Source organism: Moschus berezovskii, chromosome 11 (genome assembly GCF_049115385.1).
Source record: "Moschus berezovskii isolate FMDL1 chromosome 11, NW_MosBer_1.0, whole genome shotgun sequence".
Classification (NCBI taxonomy): domain Eukaryota; kingdom Metazoa; phylum Chordata; class Mammalia; order Artiodactyla; family Moschidae; genus Moschus; species Moschus berezovskii.
This window is the reverse complement of record NC_142470.1, coordinates 105099358-105123163: the sequence shown is the minus strand read 5'-3', so window position 1 is coordinate 105123163 and position 23806 is coordinate 105099358. Positions and strand designations below refer to the sequence as shown.

General features: G+C 47.6%; 1 protein-coding gene across 12 annotated transcripts in view; it reads left to right on the top strand.

Annotated features, from left to right (window-relative positions):
- The first annotated feature begins 6940 nt into the window (after window positions 1–6940).
- The window catches only part of INPP4A (inositol polyphosphate-4-phosphatase type I A), a 139969-nt gene continuing 123103 nt past the window's right edge, over window positions 6941–23806 (top strand). For 11 of the 12 annotated variants that reach the window (XM_055400546.2, XM_088841656.1, XM_088841657.1 and 8 more), the window contains exon 1: window positions 6941–7180. The gene's annotated coding sequence lies outside the window, so the exon portion shown is untranslated. Of the gene's footprint in view, window positions 7181–18167; window positions 18185–23806 lie in introns of those variants that run through there. The other variant, XM_088841654.1, reaches the window with a different exon arrangement.

Below are 23806 nucleotides of genomic sequence, written 5' to 3'. Positions count from 1 at the left end.
CTACATACTAACAGCCACTCCGCATCAACCCCTCCTCCCAGTCCCTGGGAACTGCCTATTTACCTTTGTTTCTGTGGGTCTGCCTATTCTGGACATACTGTAGAAATGGAATCGTACAATGCGTGGCCTTTTTGTGACGAGCTTCTTTCATTTAGCCTGTTATACAGGTTTGTCCATGTATTGCATGTATCAATACTTCACTGTAAATCATATTCTACACTTTATTTATCTATTCATTCAATTGATGTTCTTTGGGTTGTTTCTACTTTTTGACTGTTATAAATAATGCTGCCATGAACAATCCTGTAAAAGTTTTTTCATGAATGTATTTTCAGTTCTCTTTATTACATATCTAGGAGTGGAATTGATGGGTCATATGCTAACTACATTTTGGGAATTCGCTGGTGATCCAGCGGTTAGGATTAAGCACTTCCATTGCTGTGGGCTGGGGGTTCAATCTGGAAACTAAGATCCTGCAAGCCACGTGGTTCACCAAAAAAAAAAAAAAAAAGTCTCAACTACCAGCAATGTATGAGTCTTCCAATTTACCTTGATCATCTTAGAGGCTATGACATGGTGCCTCATTGTGATTTTGATTTGCATTTCTCTGGTGACTAATGAGCTTGAGCATCTTTTCATGTACTTACTGATCATTCATACATCTTTTCTGGAGGAATGTCTGTTTAGATCCTTTGCCATTTTCAGCTGGGTTCTCTTGTCTCTGGGTTGCTGAGCGTGAATCTCCATGATGTACTGTGGATAAAAGCTCCTTAAATATATTTGATTTTGAGATGTGTTCTCCTGTTCTGTGTGTTGTCTTCATGTTCCTGATGACACTCTTTGAGTCACAAAAGATGTTGATTTTGGTAACGTCCAAGCTATTTTTGATGCTGTTGCTTGTACTTTTGGTGTCACTTCTAAGGAATCATTCCCTGGTCCAAGCCTGAAGAGGTTTATTTCTATGTTTTATTATGATAGCTTTACAGTATTATCTTTTACTTATAAGTTTATGATTGACTTCAAGTTAATTTTTGCATATAGTATGAAGTAAGAATCCAATGTCATTTTTTTGTTTTTGGCTACACGTATCCAGTTGTCCTAAGATAATCTGTTTAACAGGCTATTCTGTTGAACTGTTTTGGCATCAATAAAATCAATAACTTAAATATAAGTCTTTATTTTTGGACTCCCAAGTCTATCCTATTGATCTTCATGCCTATCCTTATGTTATCTTGATGACGTAGCTTTATAGTAAGCTTTGAAATTAGTCAGGGTAAGTCCTTCAACTTTATTTCCTTTTTCATGATTGTTTTGACTATCTGGGTTTTTTTTCCCTATTTCCATATACATTTTTAGACCAGCTTGTCAATTTCTGCAAAGAAGCTAGCTGGGATTTTGATAGAGATTATGTTGAACTGAAGATCAATTTGGGGGAATATTGCCGTCTTATAAATGTGAAGTCTTCTGATCCATTAACAAGGGATATCTTTCCATTTACTTGTATTTTCTTTAATTTCTTTGAACAATGTTTTGGATTTTCAGCATATACAATCCTGAACTTTGTTAAATATATCCCTGACTATTTTATTATTTTGGGGCTATTGCAAAGGGAGTTTTATTAATTTCATGTTTGGATTGCTTGTTGCTAGTTTATAAAAAATATTGATGTTATATTCTTCATCCTAGCTGAACAGGTGTACTTTAATTAAAAAAGAAAATGATTCCTTAGGCTTTTCTATATACGTGAAGAAGTGGAAGTGTCAGTTGCTCAGTTCTGTCCAACTTTTTGTGACCCCATGGACTGCAACCTGCCAGGCTCCTCTGTCCATGGAATTCTCCAGGCAAGAATACTGGAGTGGGTAGCCATACCCTTCTCCAGGGAATCTTCCTGATCCAGGGATTGAACCTGGGTCTCCGGCATTGTAGGTAGTTTCTTTACCATCTGAGTCAACTCTGCAAATAGTTTTACCCTTTCCTTTTCAGTCTGGATGTCTTTTCTTTTCTCCTTGACTACTTGCCCTAAATAGACCCTCCAATATGATATTGCATGGAAGTGGAAAGAGGAGACATCTTTGTCGTCTTCATTTTCTTAGAGGTAAAACATTCAATCTTTCATCAAGTGTAATCTTTGCTGTGGGTTTTCAAAAATATTCTTTGTCAATCTGCTTTGTCAATCTGAGGAAGTTCTCTTTAATTCCTAGTTTGTTGAATTTTGTCAAATCATATGGGTTTTTTTGTGTCATTTATTAATATGATATATTTCCTTAATTGATTTTCAGATATTTAACTTATATTCCTGGGATAAATCCCACTTGGTCATGGTATATAACCTTTTCCATTTGTTACTAGGTGAAGTATGCTAGTATTTTCTTTGCAGGGGGGAGGACTGTTTTTTTATATAATAACGAATATAGATTTGGAGTTTTCCTTTATTCTAGTGTCTGTGTCTGGTTATGGTATCTGAGTAATACAGGCCTCATATAAAGAGTTTGAAAGTGTTTCCTCCTCTTCTAGTTTCTGTGAGAGTTTGTAAAGAGTTTTCTAAATGCTTGTTAAAATTCATTAGTCGAGATATCTGGGCCTGAGGATTTTTTTAATGGAATGCCACTCCAGTGTTCTTGCCTGGAGAATCCCAGGGACGGGGGAGCCTGGTGGGCTTCCGTCTATGGGGTCACACAGAGTCGGACACGACTGAAGTGACTTAGCAGCAGCAGCAGCATAAAGTTACTAAATAAGTTTCTTTCTTATTAAAGTTCTATACAGATTTTCTACTTCTTTTCAGTTAATTTCATTTGTTTCTGTCCAGGGATCGTTTCATTTCATCTAAGTTTTGTAGCTTGTTAAAATTGCTCAGTTTTCTTTTATAATCCTTATTATTGCTATAAATGGTCAGTAGTGATGTTTCCTCCCTTACTCCTAATTCTAGCAATTTGAATCTTCTCTTTAATTTGTTTCATGGCCAAGCTAGCTAAAGGTCTGTCAAAATTGTTAATATTTTCAAAAAACCAACTTTTAATTTTATTGATCTTTCTTTTTTTTTCTATTCTGCATTTCATTAATTTCAATTCTAATCATATTTTTTCCTTCTTTTTGTTTTTGTTTTTTTTATTTTTCCAACTTCTTAAGGGGAAAGGTTAGGTTACTAATTTTAAGTCTTTTTTAAAATATAGCTGTTTCCAGCCATAAATTTTCCTCTAAGCACTGCTTTAGCTGCATTGCAAAAGTTTTGATATATTGAATTTCCACTGAAATTTTTCTGAAAATGTTTTCTCACTTCCCTTTTGAGTTCATTTTGACCCCTTGGTTATTGAGTGCTGTGTTTTTTAATTTCCACCTACTTGTAATTTCCATTTGTCGTTGATTTCTATTTTAATATTATGGGTGTCCGAGGACATACTTTGTATGGTATCAAGCTTTTTTAATTTATTGAGACTTTTTAATGGCCTGTCAAACAGCCTATCCTGAAGAATGTTTCATACATAATTGAGCAGTATCTCAGGTCTCTCCAAAGTTCCCCCATGTAAGTCTTCCTCATTCTTTCCTTTCAGGTTAATTGGTCAGCCTTTTGCTAGCTCCACCTGGTATCACCACCTTAGGCGGTTGCACTGTTAAATAATTACTACTGATTCCTTCCAGCAAATGCTTTGTGGATAGGGCCATTTGCACCAATAAACCCTAAGTCGGGTCAATTAAAGACATTATACAGAGCGAAGTAAGTCAGAAAGAGAAAAACAAATATCACATATTAACGCTTATATATGGAATCTAGAAAGAGGGTACTGATGAACTTATTTACAGGGCAGCAATGGAGATGCAGACACGTAGAACAGACTTGTGCATGCAGTGGGGGAGGAGAGAGTGGGACAAACTGAGAAAGTAGCAGTGACACATATATATTACCATTCGTAAAATAGACAGCCAGTGGGAATTTGCTGTGTGACACAGGGAGCTCACCCCAGTGCTCTGTGACAACCTATAGGGGTGGGATGGGCTGGGAAGTGGGAGGGAGGTTCAAGGGTGAGGAGACGCATGAATTCCTGTCGATGTATGGCAGAAACCAACACAATATTGTAAAGCAATTATCCTCCAATTAAAAAAAAAAAAAGACAAGCCCTGAGAATGGAGCTTTCCCAGGCAGCTGTCAGGTCAGTCAAATAGTGAGGACTCCCTGGGGACACGGCTTTATGAAGTGCTCCAAATCCTTTTTTGCCCCTCTGGTGCCTGGGAGGCTGCTGGCTTTCACAGCTACCACAACAGCAGGGCTGTTGGCTTTCAAGGCTACATATATCCTCCAGTGAAAGCACATATAAGCACAAATATATCTTGCTTGAAAGTGAAAGTGTTAGTCACTCAGTTCTGACTCTTTGTGACCCCATGGATTGTAGCTCATCAGGCTTCTCTGTCCATGAAGTTCTCCAGGAAGAATACTGGAGCGGGTTGCCATTCCCTCCTCCAGGAAACTTCCAAACTCAGGGACCAAACCGGGTCTAATGCATTGCAGCGGATTCCATCTGAGCCACCAGGGAAGCCTTCTTATCACGCTTAAAGGGCCCCAGAGAAATTCTCATGTAGGTTGGTTCTAGTTCCCCAAATAGCACTATAGATGATCTAAGTCCACGTTTATCAGAATCCCTGGTCAGTTTGTTAAAATGTAGATTTCTTGGCCCATTTTCAGAGTTCCTGATTCGGTTCTGGTGTGGAACCTGGGAACTTGTGTTTCTAGCAAGTTTGGAGAAGATGTTAATGCTGTTGTTGTTGTTTAGTGACTCAGTCACGTCCGACTCTTTGCAACCCCATGAACTGCAGCACATCAGGCTTCCCTATCCTTCACCATCTCTCAGAGTTTGTTCAAACTCATGTCCATTGAGTTGATGAGGCCATCCAACCATCTCATCCTCTGTCGACCCCCTCTCCTCCTGCCTTCAGTGTATCAAGGCCTTTTCCAATGAGTCGGCTCTTCACTGACATCAGGCGGCCAAACTACTGGAATTGCAGCTTCAGCATCAGTCCTTCCAATGAATATTCAGGACTGATTTCCTTTAGGATTGACTGGTTTGATCTCCTTACTGTTCAAGGGATTCTCAAGAGTCTTCTCCAGCACCACAGTTTGAAAGCATCAATTCTTTGGCACTCAGCCTTCTTTATGATCCAACTCTCATATCCATACATGACTACTGAAAAAACCATAGCTGTTGTTAGGGAACCACATGTTGAGAGTTTCTAAAAGATGGCGAAATCTTCCCACAGATACGCTTCTAGGATACCTTCTTCTATTATGTTGTGATGCTTAGGGAATGCATAGTACCATACTTACTAACAAACTTGGCCCCCTTTTCTCTTGATAATGTTTACTCTACACTGAAACTGCGGTCTCATTCCTTGCCGTACTGAAAATGTAATTAATCTTTGTAAGATTAAAAAGTGAATTACACAGCAATCAAGTGACTAATGTTATTGGAAGCTGGACTGTTTTTAGATGTTTGTGAATTTAAATTTGTTACATTTTAATTTTTTGTTGTTGCTGCTTTCAAGTCAGTGATTTAAACATTCTCTTGGCTTGATTAAAGTTTTGCTTTGCTTTGCTTAGTCGCTCAGTCCTGTCCACTCTTTGCGACCCCATGGGTCTGTGTCCAAGTGGATTCTCCAGGCAAGAATACTGGAGTGGGTTACCATGCCCTCCTCCAGGGGATCTTCCCAACCCAGGGATGGAATCCAGGAATCCCGCATTGCAGGCAGATTCTTTACCAGGGAAGCCCTGATTAAAGTTAACAAGGCCATAAAATGTATTGTCTGAACACTTTTGAGAACACTTTTTAGAATGAAAGGTGTGAACTGAGACTGTCCCAGCTATACCAGGTTTATAATGGTCATCCTAATTTTAGAAAATAAAGTACAGAAGTATTTTTGCATTTCCACAAGTTTGATTTCTTTTTGACTTTAATTTTATACTAAGGTTAAAGTTCTGTTGATATTGCTTTCCATTTATCTGAAGAAATAATAGAAAGCTTTTTGTGAGTAAATTTCTTTTTGGAAGAGAAAAAAGTCAGAAAATAAACTTCAAAAATAGTTTTATATTTACTTATTTTAATTCCAGACTGTTGTCCTCGTTTGGCTGTTGGTGACATAGGGAAGCTCAGATCTAAATGTTAGAGGAGTTTTTTTTTTTTAATTTTCGTTTCTAACAGGTTAACATCTGCTCTTTTTAAAGTAAATTGTACATTGCTTTTATACCTGAGAGATGTGAGCTCCGACTAAGTGTTGTGGTTTATTGAACTAGTTTTCATTAAAGAATTTTTTTTCTGGTAAAGACAAAGATAAATGTTCATATCCAGTACATTATTTCCCTTCCTCAAGAGAAATATTAAGTCTTAAAGTCCTATTAAAGAGAAATTTTTCTTTTAAAACTTCAGACTCCTCTATATTTGCCTCCTACGGAAAAATAGAACTTTGGGAGAGAGGTGTAAGGAGCTGATATTTCGTAAGAGTCTATAAATGTATATTTAAACAATATGCCAGGACAGTCTGGAAGAGTGTTAGCAGCTCCTGTCTTCTTTTTGTTTATGTGCATCATCAAAGTATGATTTTAATTTTTGCTTATTTCCAGGTTGCATGTTCAGCTTCCTAGATGTGGCCGAAGGACCTCGGGAAGCGCGCTCCCCAAGGGGCCAGCGCGGTTCCCGGGGTCGCGGCTCTCTCCGGGGCCTTCTTCCTCGGGAATGCGTCAGGGCCTCCAAGCCTCAGCATACTTGAGGACGAAAGCGCCATCGTCCAATTAAAGTGCAGACGTTCAAGAACTCCTTGCAGGCGATTTCGTCACACCGGACAGCGACTTTTGGAGGCACCCACACGAAACGCCGCGCAGGAGGACCCGCCGGGTGAGGGCGGGGCTGCCGGGAGCCGGGCGAGCGCGCATGCGTGGCGAGGGGGCGGGGCCGGCGGGCCCAGGAGCGGCGGCGGCGGCGGCGGCGGCGGGCTGGGAGCGGCGGCGCGGGCTGCGGGTTCGCGGCCGGGGTGGGCGCCGCGGGCCGGGACAGCGGGACCGACCCCTGGAGCCAGGCCGCAGCCCACCACTTCGCGACCCAGAGGCGGCGCTGCTGCTGCGCGGCTCGGGCGCGCGCCCCGGCGGCACCGAGGACGGCGGGGAGGCAGGGCGCGGGCGCCGCGGGCCCGGACGCGCCAGGTAGGTGGCCGGGCCGGGAGCATCGCGGCGCCGCGAGCCGCCGGAGGCCGGGATGCTCCCCGGGCGGAGCCGGGGCGAGGCGCACGCCTCGACGCCGGGAGCGCACGGCGCCCGCGGTTGTCATGGAAATCGTACAGCCTAGCGGTTCCCGGGCGGTGGCGTCTTCGGACAACAGTCTGACCCCGGCGACCCCCAGCCGGATGCCGCCTCGGGCAGCCTGGGGCCCAGGGCAGCGCGGCGCCGGAGTGGGCGGCGGGGAGCCGGGGTGCGGGGACGCGGCGCCTGCTTGGTGCGTCTTCAGGACTGGATCTAGTGACTCCAGACGCCGAGGCCTCGCGGTGTTTCGGGTGTAAACAGAACCGGGTTAAAATAAACATGCCCCTCGATGTAGGAAATCTGGTCCCATCCTCCCAAACTCTGACCTTTTCTGCCGGTCCACAGCCCCCGACAACGTTTCTGACATCTTTGCTTTTGATATTTTCTTTCTTTATGGCTTTGCTACTCAATGAATTGAGGCCCGAAAGACCTGCAGGGTTTCTGTGACCGGCTCTTGAAAAGCCAGCCCTGAATATGTAGGCCATAGGAGATTGAAACACTCAAAACGTCAACGGTAATTTACGTCTTTGTGGGCTAAGGGAGCTGTGATGGGGTCTGATGGGCTCCGCTCTCCCTCCCCTTGTCGCCTGCCCTCTGACATTACATAATCATGTATTCCTCCTGCCCCGAGTTCATCCATAATGACAGGTCATGAAAATAATCCTCTGGGTAAGAAAAAAATATAGGCAGTTGTAAAGCCCATCTTACCTTCTTGCTTTGCCACTGAATAGGTTTTGTGTTGGGAGACTGCTTAAGAGTGGAATTTGGTTTGCCACCTGCCCATTTGGGCATCTAAACCGAGGCAGCAGGGGGTGGGGTGGTAGTTTGAATGTTGCAGTGAGATTCTGCCTGATTCATCTCTATTCACGGTGGATGGTATGGACTGTGGGCAGTAGGGTTGGCGATGGAACGAGCTGTCTTGTATGCCAGTCCTGCATCTGCCAGTTGCTAACTCTGTTTTTCGATTTTCTCATCTCTGGAAGGTGAGAACAAAACCTACTGTACTGAGTCTGTTTTGGAATCTAGATGCTGTTGGCATTGGTAAGTGCACATAGGCTAGCTATAGGTTGTCCTAGAATGAAGCCTAATTTTTCTTTGAAAACAGGCTTGCTTTATCAGGAATTTTTGCCTTTGGATTTAGGCTAGGACCTTTGTTTGGGAGGGATCTTTGTGGAAATGCTTATTTCTGGAAGAGTCAGTTCACTGGTTTCTTGGAGTAAAGTTGAAATGATGGTGGCCATGTGGGAAGGTCAGTGTAGTTGTGTAGAGGTTTGGTGTCAGGAGGCCGAGGTGCTGTCCCAGGGGTGGCATCGCATGTGAATGGAGTCCACAAGGCCTTGTTCTCTGTGGTGTCTTATAAACAAGCCAAAGTTACAGTTATAGGGAGAGTTTGCACTGAAGACAGGGCTTAAAGAAATAAGTGCTGGAAAAATTCATAGAAAGGAAGGCCATATTTCCACTGAGCTCAGTGGTAGAATCATTTGTATTTATTCTACTAGCTACTTTATTTAACTTTTTCATTAGGCTTAGGCCATCTCAGAATGTTAGTTTGTTCAGGTGCAAGCACTACCTCCCTTCTAGACTCAAAGCCAAGAGTAGAAATTATATTCTATCGTTTTTTGAAAACTGGATATTTTGTTGTATTGCTGTTAGACTTTAAGCCATTAGTAATTAAAAAAAAAGGGAAAGGATGAAATCAAATAACATACATGAGAGGTTGTTGTAAGCTGTAAAGCGCTCGAGAGACAGGTTGTATCTGATAGAACTACTGGCCCTTCAGATCACTTTAGGTAGCTGCCTGCCTGGGAGCATTCTCCTCAGCCAGCAAATCTACAAATGCACCCGAGGAACGGAACTAAAAAGCCCGTGGGACAGATTGACCCTCCCACCCCCTATCTATGGCGTAACATGTCAAGAATTCAGTGAAAGTAGAGGTGGAGACATGGGACCAAGACTGTTTTATCCTGGTTTCTTATGAAAAGCTCCGTTAGAGATTATGTATTCCAGGAAGGGCCCTGTAGCATCATCAGCTGCTCACAGCATCAGGAATCTTTGGCTTTCGCCGAGGAAAGTAGCACATATATGCAGAGAAGAAGGCTTGATTACGTTGTCACTGCTTCTTTGGAACTTGATTAAGGAGCTAGTCCTAGTCTTGAGAGATCCTTCAACACATTTTTTTCCAGTGTCCTGGAGCAGAAGCTTTGTGAGGAGAGCCTTTTCTGGGGGAGACCAGTATTAACACTGGGGCAGGGCGGCTTCATTTTGTCTCTCTGTACTTTTAAGAAAAATACCATCGTGAACTTAATCCCCAGGAATTTACCTGTGTTTCTGTGCATATGCACACGTTGGTCTCTTTTAATGTATTACTTCAGATTTGCTGAAAAATTGTGAGAATAATCCAGAGTTCCCAAATACCCTTTACCCAGATTCTGCAAATGTTGACATTTGCTTTATCCTCTCATGTTTGTGTGGGATCACTCCTCTCTCAGGACTTCCCAGGTGGCGCTAGTGGTAAAGAATCTGCCTGTAATTCAGGAGACGCGGGTTCAATCCCTGGGTCAGGAAGAGCCCCTGAAGGAGGGCATGGAAACCCACTCCAGTATTCTTGCCTGGAGAATCCCATGGACAGAAGAGCCTGGTGGGCTATAGTCTATGGGGTCACAAAGAGTTGGACACTACTGAAGTGACTTAGCACGATGCACGCACTCTTTTCTGAAATGTTTAATGTTGCAGACTTGATACGCTTTTACTTTATTGTGTGTTTCATAAAAATAAGGACATTTTCTTACAGAACAACAGTGTGGTGATTAAAAATCAGGAAATTAAATATCGACGCAACACTAATCATCCGCAGATCTTTTTCAAGATCTTGCCAGTAGCCACTTTAGAGCAAAAGGAAATCCAAGATTATGTGTTGTGTTAAACTCTACTGCCTTTTTAGTCTCCTTTAATCCGCAACAGTTCCTGAGTCTTTCTTTGTATTTCCTGACTTTGACAGTTTTGGAGACAGTTACCTGTGTTTTGGATAATGTCTCTCAGTTTGGGTTTGCATGCGGTTTCCTACTGCTTAGATTCACTTTATGTGCTTTTGGCCGATGCGGCACAGGACTGATATTGCAGGCATCTTAGGTGATGGGAGGCAGATGCTGTTGATGAGTCCCCTTCCCTAGTCCTAATTTTCATCACTTGATTAAGAGGGTGTCTGCCTGTTTTCCTCACCGAAAGTTACCATTTTCCCTTTGTTGTTAACATGTATATCATAGTAAGATCGCTTGCGACCATGTAAATATGCTGTTTTAGAATCCATTGATGATTCTTACCCAGATCAGTTATGATAGTTGACAGACGGTGACTTTCTAATTCATTGTTTCTTTCCATGCTTATTAGTTGGAATTGTACTAGAAGGAAGATCTTTACTTTCTCCCTCATTTACGCTAATTTACATCTCTTCACTCACGAATACCTGTTTTATGCAGCTCATTATTCATTTTTAAAACCTGGCTGTGCTGGCTCTTCATTGCAGCTGGTGGGCATTTTCTAGTTGCCTCATGCAGGAGCTTCTCTAGTTGTGGCTTGCAGGCTTAGTTGCCCCCCGGCATGTGGGATCTTAACTCCCTGACCAGGGACTGAACCTGTGTCCCCTGCTTTGGAAGGCTTGTTCTTAACCACTGGACCACCAGACAAGTCCCCTCTTTATGTATTTTTCTGCTTAAATTGTCCCAGACTTGGCTTGCAGGAGCCCCTTCCAGCTTGCTCTTAGGTCCTTGTGACATGTCCTCCTCATTCTTTGGGAACTTCTTTACTTTCTGGCCCCAAACTGCCAGGACTCAGCTTGTACTTTCTAGTCCTGAATTCAGCCATTTTCCCTGAGAGTTCCAGTCCCCTTTCATGGAGAATGGAATCTGAAACCCAGATCTGGGTGCTGGGTGTGCTCCTTGAGCTTCTCGGCCTCCTCAGTGGACGGATGTTCTCACTGTAAATATAAATGGAGACACATTATACAAAATTTTCTCTGATCTGCTTTACTGCTATGTCCTGGAGACCTGTATGTACTGACGTGAAAAGTTTGCTCTGTATTCCAGAGTGTGAGTGAACCGTAATTTACCTAACTATCCTTTTTGATCGACATTTAGGTTGTTTCCAGTTTTCTGCTCTAAAAATAGTGTGGAATCTGTGAACCACATCATTGTCAACACAAATGTTTCAGTCTTCTAGATTTCCAGAAGTAGATTTCCTGGGTTCAGTTCAGTCGATCAGTTGTGTCCAACTCTTTGTGACCCCATGGATTGCAGCATGCCAGGCTTCCCTGCCCATCACCAACTCCCAGAGCTTGCTCAAATCCACGTCCATTTAGTTGGTGATGCCATCCAACCATCTCATCCTCTCTTGTCCCCTTCTCCTCCTGCCTTCAATCTTTTCCAGCATCAGGGTCTTTTCTAAAAAGGCAGTTTGCCCCATCAGGTGGCCAAAGTACTGGAACTTCAGCATCAGTCCTTCCAATGAATATTCAGGACCAATTTCCTGTAGGATGGACTGCTTGGATCTCCTTGCAGTCCAAGGGACTCTCAGGAGTCTTGTCCAACACCACAATTCAAAAGCACCGGTTCCTCAGCGCTCATCTTTCTTTATGGTTCAGCTCTTACATCCATACCTGACTACTGGAAAAACCATGACTCTGACTATATGGACATTTGTTGGTAATGTCTCTGATTTTTAATATGCAGTCTAGGTTGGTCATAACTTTTCTTCCAAGGAGCAAAGAGTCTTTTAATTTCATGGCTGCAGTCACCATCTGCAGTGATTTTGGAGCCCAAGAAATAGTCTGTCACTGTTTCCATTGTTTCCCCTTCTACTTGTCATGAAGTGATGGGACTGGATGCCATGATCTCAGTTTTCTGAATGTTGAGCTTTAAGCCAACTTTTTCACTCTCCTCTTTCACTTTCATCAAGAGGCTCTTCTTCACTTTCTGCCATAAGTGTGGTATCATCTGCATATCTGACGTTGATATTTCTCCCTGCAATCTTGATTCTAGCTTGTGCTTTATCCAGTCCAGCATTTCTCATGATGTACTCTGTAGGTAAGTTAAATAAACAGGGTGACAATATACAGCCTTGTCGTACTCCTTTCCCAACTTGGAATCAGTCTGTTGTTCCATGTCCAGTTTTACCTGTTGCTTCTTGACCTGCATACAGGTTTCTCAGGAGGCAGGTCAGGTGGTCTGGTATTCCTATATCTTTAAGAATTTTCCACAGTTTGTTATGACCCACACAGTCAAAGACTTTGGCGTAGTCAATAAAGCAGAAGGAGATGTTTTTCTGGCACTCTCTTGCTTGGAGAATTTTGAGCATTACTTTGCTAGCGTGTGAGATGAGTGTTAATTGTGTGATAGTTTGAGCATTCTTTGGCATTGCCTTTCTTTGGGATTGGAATGAAAACTGACCTTTTACAGTCCTGTGACCACTGCTGTTTTCCAAATTTGCTGGCGTACTGAGTGCAGCACTTTTACAGCATCATCTTTTAGGATTTGAAGTAGCTCAGCTGGAATTCCATCACCTCCACTAGCTTTCTTTGTAGTGATGCTTCCTAAGACCCACTTGACTTCACATTCCAGGATGTCTGGGTCTAGATGAGTGATAACACCATTGTGGTTACCCGGGTCATTAAGATCTTTTTGTTTCTGGGTTAATGCATAATATTAAATGCATAACTTTGCCAAATTTCCCTCCTCGCCCCATCCCATTTCCAAGAGGCTTTATCTCTCTTTTCATCAGAGCACAGATGATGTGTGAAATTGCCTTTTCCCCTTTAATTCGGCCAGCACTGAAGAGTACAAATATTGTTAATTTTTGCCAAACTAGTGGATTAAGAATGTTACTTTTTAAGTTATATTTTCCAAATTACCAAAAGTATTGAAAACCATATCTTTCTAGTTTTTATTTTAGCTGTGAGTTACCTGGTCATATCCTTTGTGGGCTTCCCTGGTGGCTCAGACGGTAAAGTATCTGCCTGCAATGCCGAATACCTGGGTTCGATTGCTGGGTGGGGACGATCCCCTGAAGAAGGGAATGGCAATCCACTCCAGTATTCTTGCCTGGAGAATTCCATGGACAGAAGAGTCTGGTGGGGTTACAAAGAGTCGTACATGACTGAGCGCCTTTTTTCCCCCATCCTTTGTGGATTTACCTGGTCATATCCTTTGTGGATTGCCTATTCACAGCCTTTGCCCATTTTTCCTTGTTAGGTTGTTGATCTTACTGTACTGTGGAACGCACTATAAGTTTGGACCTTATTCATGACAGCGTTTGACATCTCCTTTAAGGGCAATGCCTTTTTCATCCTTAAGGGAGAAAGAAACTAATATTTCCTGAGTGCCCCTACATACCAGGCCCTTGGCAAGGTCCTGGGAGAAGGCATATGGTGTCCTGGGGGAGGCTGAGGTGAGGTGTGGGTAAGGCATCACCTGAGGGTGGTTATAAGTGGTTGAACCGGGATTTGAACCCAGGCCTACCTAGATCTAGCACCATTTCCATGAAATTACATAGCTTTCTTCATAGGACTTTGAAATGAATGCCTTTGTGTATCAATGTCAGGATGAACATGAACTACCTGGAGTCCCCAGTAGCAGCAGTTTTGTTTTTGATGTGTCAGTGAAGGATTTTTTGACTCAGTCCTGTTTGGTGAGCATACACATCTCTCAAAACCAACTATTTTATTCCTGAAAATGTTGTGGACCCTCCATTTGGCTGTGTGACTTTGGGGAAATAGTGTCATCTTTCTCTACCTGGTTTTCTCATCTGTAAAACTGGGCTGAAGGCAGTGGCAACCCCAGAGGCTTGTCGTGGGGGTGAACGAGGTAAGACCCGTCGGGTGTGTGGAGTGGCGCCTGACGCCAGCAGAGCTCCCAGGGACTGAAGCTTAGGGTTACATGGTGAGCATGTGCGGGAGCCCACGTGGATCTAGAAATCAGAGCAGCTTCTTGTTGGGTTCAGTCTCTTACCCATCCCTTTCGACATAACCCAGGTGGGAAACGGGAGCCCAGGGCTCCTGGGTGCTCGTCTCCTCTGTCTTTGGACCTTGCCTGTACCCTGTCACGTGCCTGGGCCCCTCATGTCTGCCCACAGTCCCTCACCTGGACCGCTGAGACAGTGCAGGCCCTTCAGTGTGGAATCTGCTCAGTCGGGGTCACCTGGCGCAGGTGTCAGGAGCAGGCAGTGTCTTGCGGGGGCATGCTATGGGGATAAAGATGAGGTGTCCATTTTCTGGAATGGGGTCAGGAAAACAGACGGGTGTCCTCTGGCCTCCAGGAGGAAGGGAGGGGACTGCTGGAGGCGCCAAGAGATCCGCTCCCCCCAGCTCCCTTCCTGAAACCTCTCAGAGCCTTCCCCTCAGACACCTGGTCATTGTCCAGAACCTGAGATCCTGCATTGCCCCACCTGTTCCACTTGCAGGCGGGATGCTGGGGTCTCCCGAAAGCCTCTGTCTCCCCTGCCTGCTGCTCTGCACCTCACCAGTGCCCTTGAGGGCTGTTTCAGCAGCCTCTGGTAAAACCCCCTCACTCTCAGATGTGGGCCTCCTTTCCTTCCCTGTGCTGGGTTGCTCGCATTTCAGCGGTCCTTTCTCTAGCCCATTAATTAGAGCTTTCAAGAAGGATGACCTTGGTGTGCAGATCCTGGGAGTGTGAAGGAAATGCACGTGGGCGGGCGGGTGTTTCTAGAGAGCAGGCCCTCCTAGGAGATGTGGATGCCCAGTTCAGGAGTCTCCCTGGGGTTGTGGATTATGGGCTGTGTCGGTTGGGGTGCTGTTGGTTGTAAGAACGTTGAGTGTCTCATCCAGAGCCCTCTCTAGCAGCAGTTTCATCGAGGACCTGGATTCCACATCCCAGGGTCAGCCTCCCAGTGGTTATGAGATGATCCTTAGGGTCAGCGGGACTGTGTGAAGGAGACATGCCAGCCAGTCCCCAGTCCCAGCGTCTGCCCAGCCCTGCTCTGGCCTGTGGGAGTGGTGAGGGTCACACGGCCTCCCCAGACCCAGAAAGCGAGGCTGCGGGCTGACTGACCTAGCCATGCTTCTCCGAGCCTGGTCTCCAGACCAGCGGCCTCAACATCACCCAAGACTTATCTGACATACAGTCTCAGGCCCCAACCAGCCAACCGAATCAGAAACTCGGGGAGGGCCCTGCGGTCTATTTTTAAACTAGCCCACCAGGTGATTCTCCTAGATCAAGTATGAGAATTGCTCTCTTAGACTAATCAAGGCCACCTCCCACTCCTCAACTGGAAATGGGGCTGCTGTTTCCAGAATCCAGAGAGGAAAGTTCCCAGAAAAGGCAGGCAGCAGAGATAAAGTTGGGAGATCAGCCCATGGTGTCAGCCATGGGGCGTGCAAAGTGTCTAAGGAGCCTTGCCTTCCTTGCTCCCCCCGCCCCAGGGTATGGACCTGGCTGAGTGCCCAGCTCCTGCCCGCAGCCTCTCCAGCCTCTCTGAGTGAGACCCCGACCTTCCTCCAGGACCGTGTTGATAACACCAGCCCGCGAGGGCGTGGGGCCCGGGGCCCTGCTGACTCACTTCCCCAAGCAGGTCCTGGAGTGTTCAGGTGTGTGGGGTCCTGCTTCTCACTCGATTAGGAAGAAGCGGAGAGCCCTGCCATTAGTAGGGGCTTGGGGAATGTCGGAGGAATTGGCCTGCAGGGACAGTGGCCTCGGGGGCCCTCTGAATGGCAGCAGGTCCTCTCCCTGGCCCCCCCATGTATCAGCGTTGTCATCCCCTTGGGCAGGCACAGCCCTGCCGCACGTTTGCGTGAGTGGAACAGCCATCTCCCCCATGGGGTTCCAGGTTTCTCCTGGAGCTCGGGAGCTGAGGTACTTCTGGATCTTCTTGACTTTGCAGGGCTTTCAGGGTCCATCCTAATATGTAAAAATGATGGACAGGAGCCGTCTCAGGGGAAGTGCCACTGCTTTGGTGCTGATGGCTGAGGAAGGAAGAGCAGCAGAGGGGTGGACGGGCTGGGAGGGGCCAGAACGTGTTTGCAGACAGCAGTGGTTGGTGAAGTCAGCCTGAGGTTGTGACCAGGATTTAAACGATTTTTGAAATAGAATACTGAATATCCAAGTAGATTTCCTACAGGGAGGGGAAGCTTTTTTTTATAAAACACCTAGTTATTTGCATGTGGTGAGTGGGTATCGTGATTGTTTCTTCCTGTGGTTTTTTGTTTTTGTTTTTTAAAATAAATCCAAGAGTCAGGCACAGAAAGGAGAGGGCTCCTCTGGACACGTACATACATGGGGTCTTTTCCTGGGGAGGGGGCCGCAGGGGTCCATGGCTCATGCTGGCTGGAAAGCCACTAATCTGAACCGAGAGGGCCCTTTCGGTGGTGTGGGCTGGGGTTGTGTAGCTGGCCGCCCAAGGACGGCAGGGCAAGGGCCTAAGCTTCCTGGTCTTACTCTGGTTTATTTTTTGTGGTGTTTGACCGTCCTAACAATGCTGGGGGTCATCAGCAGGGCCACGCGGAGACCAGAGTTGGGTGGGGTGTGCAGAGGCAGTGGCAAGGAGCGTGTCAACTTGTCAGAGGTCTAAGATCTGACTCTGGATGCCTGACGCATCCTTCCAACAGGGCGATCAGCATACAGCGGCCTTCCGAAGGAGGGAGGGAACGGGGATGGAGGCAGAGATAGATGTGGACAGGTATGAGTGTCCGCCTCGTTTTGAGGCCAGCCCCACTTTGCCTGTGACACCGCCTCACCTTTGTGGCTTGACAGTGACGGGACAACGCCTGAGTCACCGTGGCTGCCGTCGAGTGTCGTGGTTATTTCAGCAGGGGTGAATCTGGTTTGTGTCACAACCTCTGCAGCCATGTCTTCGGGCTGTCTGTGTCTGGTTTCTGAGCTGGGCAAGTTGGAATGTGGGAAGAGAAAGTGCTGGACAAGAACCTGAGTCAACTCTCATGTGTCAAATGGGGAAGGCGCCTGGCTGATGGGGATGGGGTGGGTTGTGGGTTAAATAGTCCAGGCAGCAGAGGTCTGTGCGCTGCAGCTCTGGGCCATCGCCCGTCCAGGGAAGGTACCGTCTCGCAGGAGGCCCGGCATCTTTGCTGTCTTGATAACCCCTCTTCCTACTGTGTCCCTGTTCTAAAACGTGTATTCAAAAGGCTGGAGTGTGTCCCATCTCTGAGTCCCGCTCAGGGCACCTCTGAGGGGAAATGTTGCAGAAGGAGGTGGTTTTGAGAGGCAGGGGACTGCCAGCAAAGGTCAGGGAAGGATGTGGGCAGGAGGAGGAAGAGAGCAGTGGGGGAGGGGTCTGGACTCACAGAGCTTTGGTGGTCACTGACCCAGTTGTCTTCTGCTGACGCTGTTTTTTCCTAAAGCACACAGAAACTTGTGATTGTGTGCAGCGGAATGTTAAATATTTTCACATTTCTTACTGATTGCTTTGACTGTGTTCTGCATAAACACATGTAAAACAGTGATCACGTTGCATAATTGGGTGATAATCAAATGATCTATAAAATGGAATCTTTGACAGAGTCCACTTAGAATGGGGCTGTGTGCCAGGAAATATCAAGATGCCCCAGACTCTTCCAGACATTGTCATTGCTCTGGTTTGGAGGAGAGGTGGCTGAGCTGGTTAGCGCTGGGGAAACACCGAGCTGGTCAGCGCCCACCTGGGGAGGAAGTGAGATGCGGAACGTTCATCTTCTCTCCGCACTGGTGCTGATTAGATCTCGAGGACAGGGTTTTGCGTGAAGTAGAAAAGGATCCCTTTACTGCCTTGCCAGGCAAAGGGGGCCACAGCGGGCTAATACCCCCAGAACCCTGTGTCCCAACATGGGGCTAATAGTGAGAAGTTTTATCGTAATTGTTTGGAGGTGGCGTGATCAGCTTGTGGACATTCTTCTCATGGGTTGGTGGCGAGGTAGGTAGGAGTCAGCATCATCAACCTTCAGGTCCAGCTGGTCTGGGTCTGCGTGCTTGTGGGCCGCATGCCCTCATTAATTGTGAATTCTTTCCACCTGGAAGGGAGTTCGGTGTTTGCCGAACAGCTCCAAGGTATGGTTGCGTATACCCTTCGAGAAGGAACCAGGACCTTGCCGCAAAGCTCCTCTTGCCTGTTTCTCCCTGATCTTGCATCCCCGCTCTTCCCTGATAACTGCTTGAATCTGCCCGTTGGAACTCAGGGAACATCACGGAGGTTGAGTGAAGGCTGTTTCTTATAATCCCGGAGCTGTGGGGCCCACAGGCCTTGTGCTCAGGAGCCCCACAGCGCCCTGCGTGGGCAGCTGAGTTTCGCCCCCAGTTTGCAGGTGACGCGGTGAGGCTGGGCCTGACCCTTATCCCCTCCTTCCTTGTGCATGTAGTGAAGGTCATTCCCAGCATTTCCGCCCCTTGCCCCATCCTGCCTCCCGTAGACTGTGATGGTGCCTGAGGGCGGTGTGGGTGAAGTCTTGTGTGTGCTTGGTTTGGCTGGCCTTGGGCCCAGGCACACATGCACACACAGTCTATTTAGGGAAGTGCATCTTGAGTCTGTGGCCTTGGGAGTCCTCCTCCTGCCTTGTGCTCTCACTTTCCCACCCTCGGCAGTGATTCAGCAGCAGCTTTCTAGAATGGAGAAGCTCCGCGTCAGAGGCCTGGGAGGATGCCTGGCGTGTTGGTGGAGGTGGAAGCTCCCTGTGCGCCATGCAGACCAAACGCCTCCTGGCCCGTGTGGAGCATCTGGTGCCTTCCCTGACTCCTCCCCCTGCGCCCTGTCCCCACACCTCAACTCTGAGGCTCTTTGCAGAAAGCCCTGCAGTACAAGTGCACTCTGTGCTGAAGCCCAGATCCTTGTCGTTCTCGTTGGAAACCACTCTACTACTCCCTAATCGTTTCCTTTTCTCCGATAATTTATGGACTTACTGTCCCAGCATCTCTGGGTTCTCTCTGACAACGTCACATCCTTCCCTAACTTCTCTGACCTCCTTTTACTCTCTTTTAGGGCTGTTTTATTTCTTAGTAGACATTCTTGTCGGACACGACTGAGCGACTGAACTGAACTGAACTGAACTGAGACATTCTTGACCTTTAACTCAAAGGGTACATGGATTTAAAGTTGCCAGTCAGAGCACAGGCTGACTGAAAAGGAAGAGCTTCAGGTGGATACAACTGAAGGAGGACTGTCCCTTCAGAGTCCTCCTCCTCGCTCAGGGCTGCCCCCGCTGGTGAGAGCTGTCACATTCTTTATTTGTGTGTCTTCCTGAAACCCTACAGAGCCCACGAGGACAGGAATCCATTTTACTTGAAAGCACTAATAGTCTTGGAAATAGTTGGTGTTCTGCTAGGACATGTGTTTTGTGATTGTCATTATAGGTGCCTTTGAACTGCTTGGTATTTTGAATAACGCCAGCAGAAGGAGGAAGATCTTTGCATTTTGAGTCCACTTGATTGTTTAATCATTCTTTAAGTAGTCAGATATCTTTACCAAACTGGTATTCACCTTGTTGGTCAAAGACAGAAGAAAAGCCAGCAGATGGGTTGGGAAGCAATGAGGGGCCTTCTGCAGGGTTGGTTCACTGGCTCAGAGAGAAGGGATTCTCCATGATAGCAGTACTGCCATCTTTAAGGAGACCCAGGTTTTAAAGTTAATTCCCATCAGTTTCTAACCTGATAGGCCTTTTGCACTGGGGACTTGCCGGTTGGGCTGTGAGCCTGAATGCGCCCCAGCCCCGAGGCTCCTGGGGCTCAGGCCACACTGTCTGGTGTACAGGTTCGTCCTCCTCATAGCAGCCAGCACAGCCTCAGCCCCTTCCGTGGCAAAGAGGGTTCTCAACTGTCGTCGATATGGTTCATTTCAAACAGGATCGGATGAGCTGGGATGTAATTGATGTATCAACCTTGGAACTGGGCATGACAGGATCTGACCTTGTTACAGACCCGTAGGTTGGCTGTATCATAACCTGTTGGTTGTACCAGTGTTTGTCACGGCAGCTCGCAGCCCATGGCTTAGACTGCGAACCTAATTTAATGGACGAACTGTAATGAATAAAAACAAGGGCTATTTTTACCTCATAACCTAGATTTGTCTGTGCTGAATATGCAAGCCACGCTATTAAATGTTTGGGGTAGTAAACAGGAATTCGGTATATTAAAGCTTTTTAAACTTTCTACTCAAGCAGGCCTGGAAATAGAGTTTGTTAGCTTTTTTAGGATTATAAGTGTTGATTTTGTTGGGAAGAAGCTGTTCTATGAAATAATTCAAACAAAATGAATCTTCTTCTGCTTATAAGTTCTTGTGAGAATACCCAAGCCTGGAGCCCAGGGTAAATTTGAGAATGCTTTGTCTAAAGTTCTTTTTCTGGGAAAATGGGACTGTTAATCAACTTAAATCTGAAATAGTATCCTTCCTTATCCCCAGCTCTTAGCACTCCATGATGGTGACATTGTCCACCATGGATTTAAGTGGGACATGGTACAATTGTTAGGATTAACGTCTAGCTGTGTGTAACGGCAGATCCGAAGGCAGAGAGGCTTAGTCACAGGCGGTGTTTATTTCTCCCTGTACAGGTGTCTGGAGGTGGGCAGTCAGATCGAGTGCCCTCCTGTCCCCCGGCCCAGCCCTCCTGTCCAGGAAGGCAGCTAGAGGCGCACGCAGCCTTTGGGCCTTCTGGGCCGCAGAAAGCTGAACTTCCTAAGAGCTCCTCACTAGTCTCTGTTCTTGAGTCTTGTTGGCAAGAGCTGAACCCTTGGCCACACGCAGGGAGGTGGGCGGCCCCATGCCAACCGAAGTTCAGGGTCCTGGGCCTGTTACTAAGGAGGAAGGGAAGAATTGACATTGGAGGCAACTCGCTGTGTCTTTCTGCAAGTTTTTATCTGCTTTGAAAGATAAGTTTTTGTGCTTGTTGGGAAAGTGTTGGCAAAATGGTGGGGAAATTTCTGTGGGGAGACGAGGTGTGGGTGGCTATTGTAACTCAACTCAAGGGCCTGAGACCTTCCTCTCTTTCACGTGGGTCTTAACACTCGAGCCTGAAATGGATCCCGGATCCTTTGGGCCTTAATTCCTCATTTAAAGGACAGAAATGGTAGAGGTCTCATCTGAGTTCTTGGGGCACCAGGTGCCAAGGCTGTGGGCTGGATCTGCTTTCCCCACTAGGCCCAGTGGGTTTCTGGAGCCCTGGGTGTGTCCAGATGCAAGGGCTGCCCAGGTGGGGGGACTTCAGGCAGGGTGTGAGATCCGACAGGGGCCAGTGGGCGAGATGCCCTGGGTGGGAAGGGGCCTGGTGTGGGGGCCAGGGGGGCAGACTGCTTCTCCCGCCACAGTGTCTCCCTCTGAGTGTGGGGGGCCGGCCTTCCCAGCAGAGCTGAGAGACACCTGGGTCTGCTTGTGTCTTTCCTGCCTCCTCGCTCATCCTGCTTTTCCTTTCAGAGGGGTAATCTCCAGTGCCCTGCCATCTGGCCAGTGCAAGGGATCTGAGAATCAGCTCACTCTCAGTGTCCGTGAAATGGACTGCGCTCTGCTTTTAGAGGTGTTTGCATTTCAAGAAGGATACGTGTTCTTACTTAGTCGCTTCAGTAGTGTCTGACTCTTTGTGACCCCGTGGACTGTAGCCTGCCAGGCTCCTCTGCCCATGTTATTCTCCAGGCCAGAACACTGGAGTGGGTTGCCACGCCCTGCTCCAGGGGTCTTCCCGACCCAGAGACTAAACCTGCATCTCTTGTGTCTCCTTCACTGGCCGGCGGGTTCTGTACCGCTGAGCCACCTGGGAGGCATGAACTACGTTAGTAGTGCCTACACTCAAAGCCTGTCGTGTGGCAGACCCCAGAGCAGGAGAGGCCTGGGGCCCTCCTTGTGCCACAAACCGCTGGGCACGAGCCTTTGTCTGCTGCCCCTCTGGGCATAGCTGGCCAGATCCGCTGCTCCTGTCACCTTCCCTCCATGCAGCCCAGCCCCCGCACGCAGTGTGTGCCTCTTCTGCCTCTCGCGCACTCATGGTCATGCTTGCACACACCACGCACAGCTGCACTTACCTCTGCCACTTGCATCCGTGGATATACGCTCTTCGTACACGCATGCGTGTGCCCAGCCCTCACTCCTTCGCCACCCCCCACCATGGAGGCTGTAGCCCCCGGAAGCTGTGCTCCTGGAGGGGCCGTGCATTGCTTTCTGGCTGGCTGAAACCCCTGGGAGCTCGGAGTCTGGACGTGCACACGTTCAAGGATCTTTACCAGAAACATCCCCTGAGTTCATGCCTCTGAAATCAGGAACTTCCTTTTGCGTTTCTAAAACTCATGATGAAAATCTGCTCATGGGTAATGGCAGCTTTTCCTCACCTTTGGAAATGTGTTCACTTCCCATTTTGAAACGGGAAGGACTTTGGCCTCTCCCACAGCCCTTCCCTGCCTTCTCTCCCAGGGCAGCTCTGCAGGCTGGGGATGAACTCACTGTCTTTCCTAGCACCCCAGCATCGTCGCTGTGTGAGCTGGTGCTGATCTTCCAGATTGTTTTGCCGTCTGGTTCTTTCTCGGTGAAAACGTAATTCTTTTTCTCGTGTTTGAGAGTAAGATATTCGAGATGCCCATCGAACTTGTCAGAGCCACCTTTCCTCCTGGGCACGGGAGTGTCCATCCCCGTGTCACTTGGGACTTGCCTTCCCATTCCACAGGTGCCCTGGTAACCAGATGCTGCACCTGTGTTTGAAGGAAACAGAGACTGCTGGGACACGCTGAGTGCTGAGTATTGCAGGGTGAGTGGGAAGTGTGGCCTGGCCCCGAGGGAAGTGGTTCTGATTTCCAGGTTTCAGCTCGCACTCTTAAAGGGGCAGGCACTGTCATAGAGTGGGCGGCGGGGGGGGAGGGGAAGGTGGAGAGACCTGGAGTCCTCAACAGCACTACTGCCTATGGGAGGTGGTGGCTGGCACAGCTTGTGAGGCCCCTGGCCTGGGCAGCCTTGCCAGGGACACAGCGGATGCTTGGGAACATCCAAGTTCAAGATGGCGCCACTGCTGGCCCAGAGACACCCAGGTGTGAAGGGAGCCTCCAGGGGCTCGGGATATGGCCCTCAGTCAGGGGCGCCTGCGCCCTTCGGGATGGTGCCCACGTGGGACAGAATGGGCGGGGCAGGGGCAGGAGTCTGCTGACCTGCGACCTGGCTCAGCACTCACCCCTGAAGCTGGGGACTAGGCACTCGGATTGGCTGGCGTGGGTCTCCCGCGCACCCCTGCCCCTCGGATTGAGAGAGGGCAGGTGGCCTGGTCACTCTAGTAACAGCAGGCACCTCTCGTTAGGAGGACGGGAGCGAGTGCTGGGCGGTGAAGAGGAGCAGCAGCTTCAGGGTACGACTGTCTCCCGTAGGAACCCTGAGGGGCTGCGTGGGGGTGCTGGGTGGCTGGACGCCTGCCCTGCTCCTCTTTCCTTCTCAGCGTGTAGTTCCTTACCAGTAGCTCCTTATGGATCTGGAGGAATTGCTAAGAGGCTCACTTCTGCTTTGCTGCCTTGTGTGGGGTGTTGTGTTCCGCGTGGCATTCACCAGTGTGACGGTTGTTCTCAGGGGCCATGCGCAGTGCCC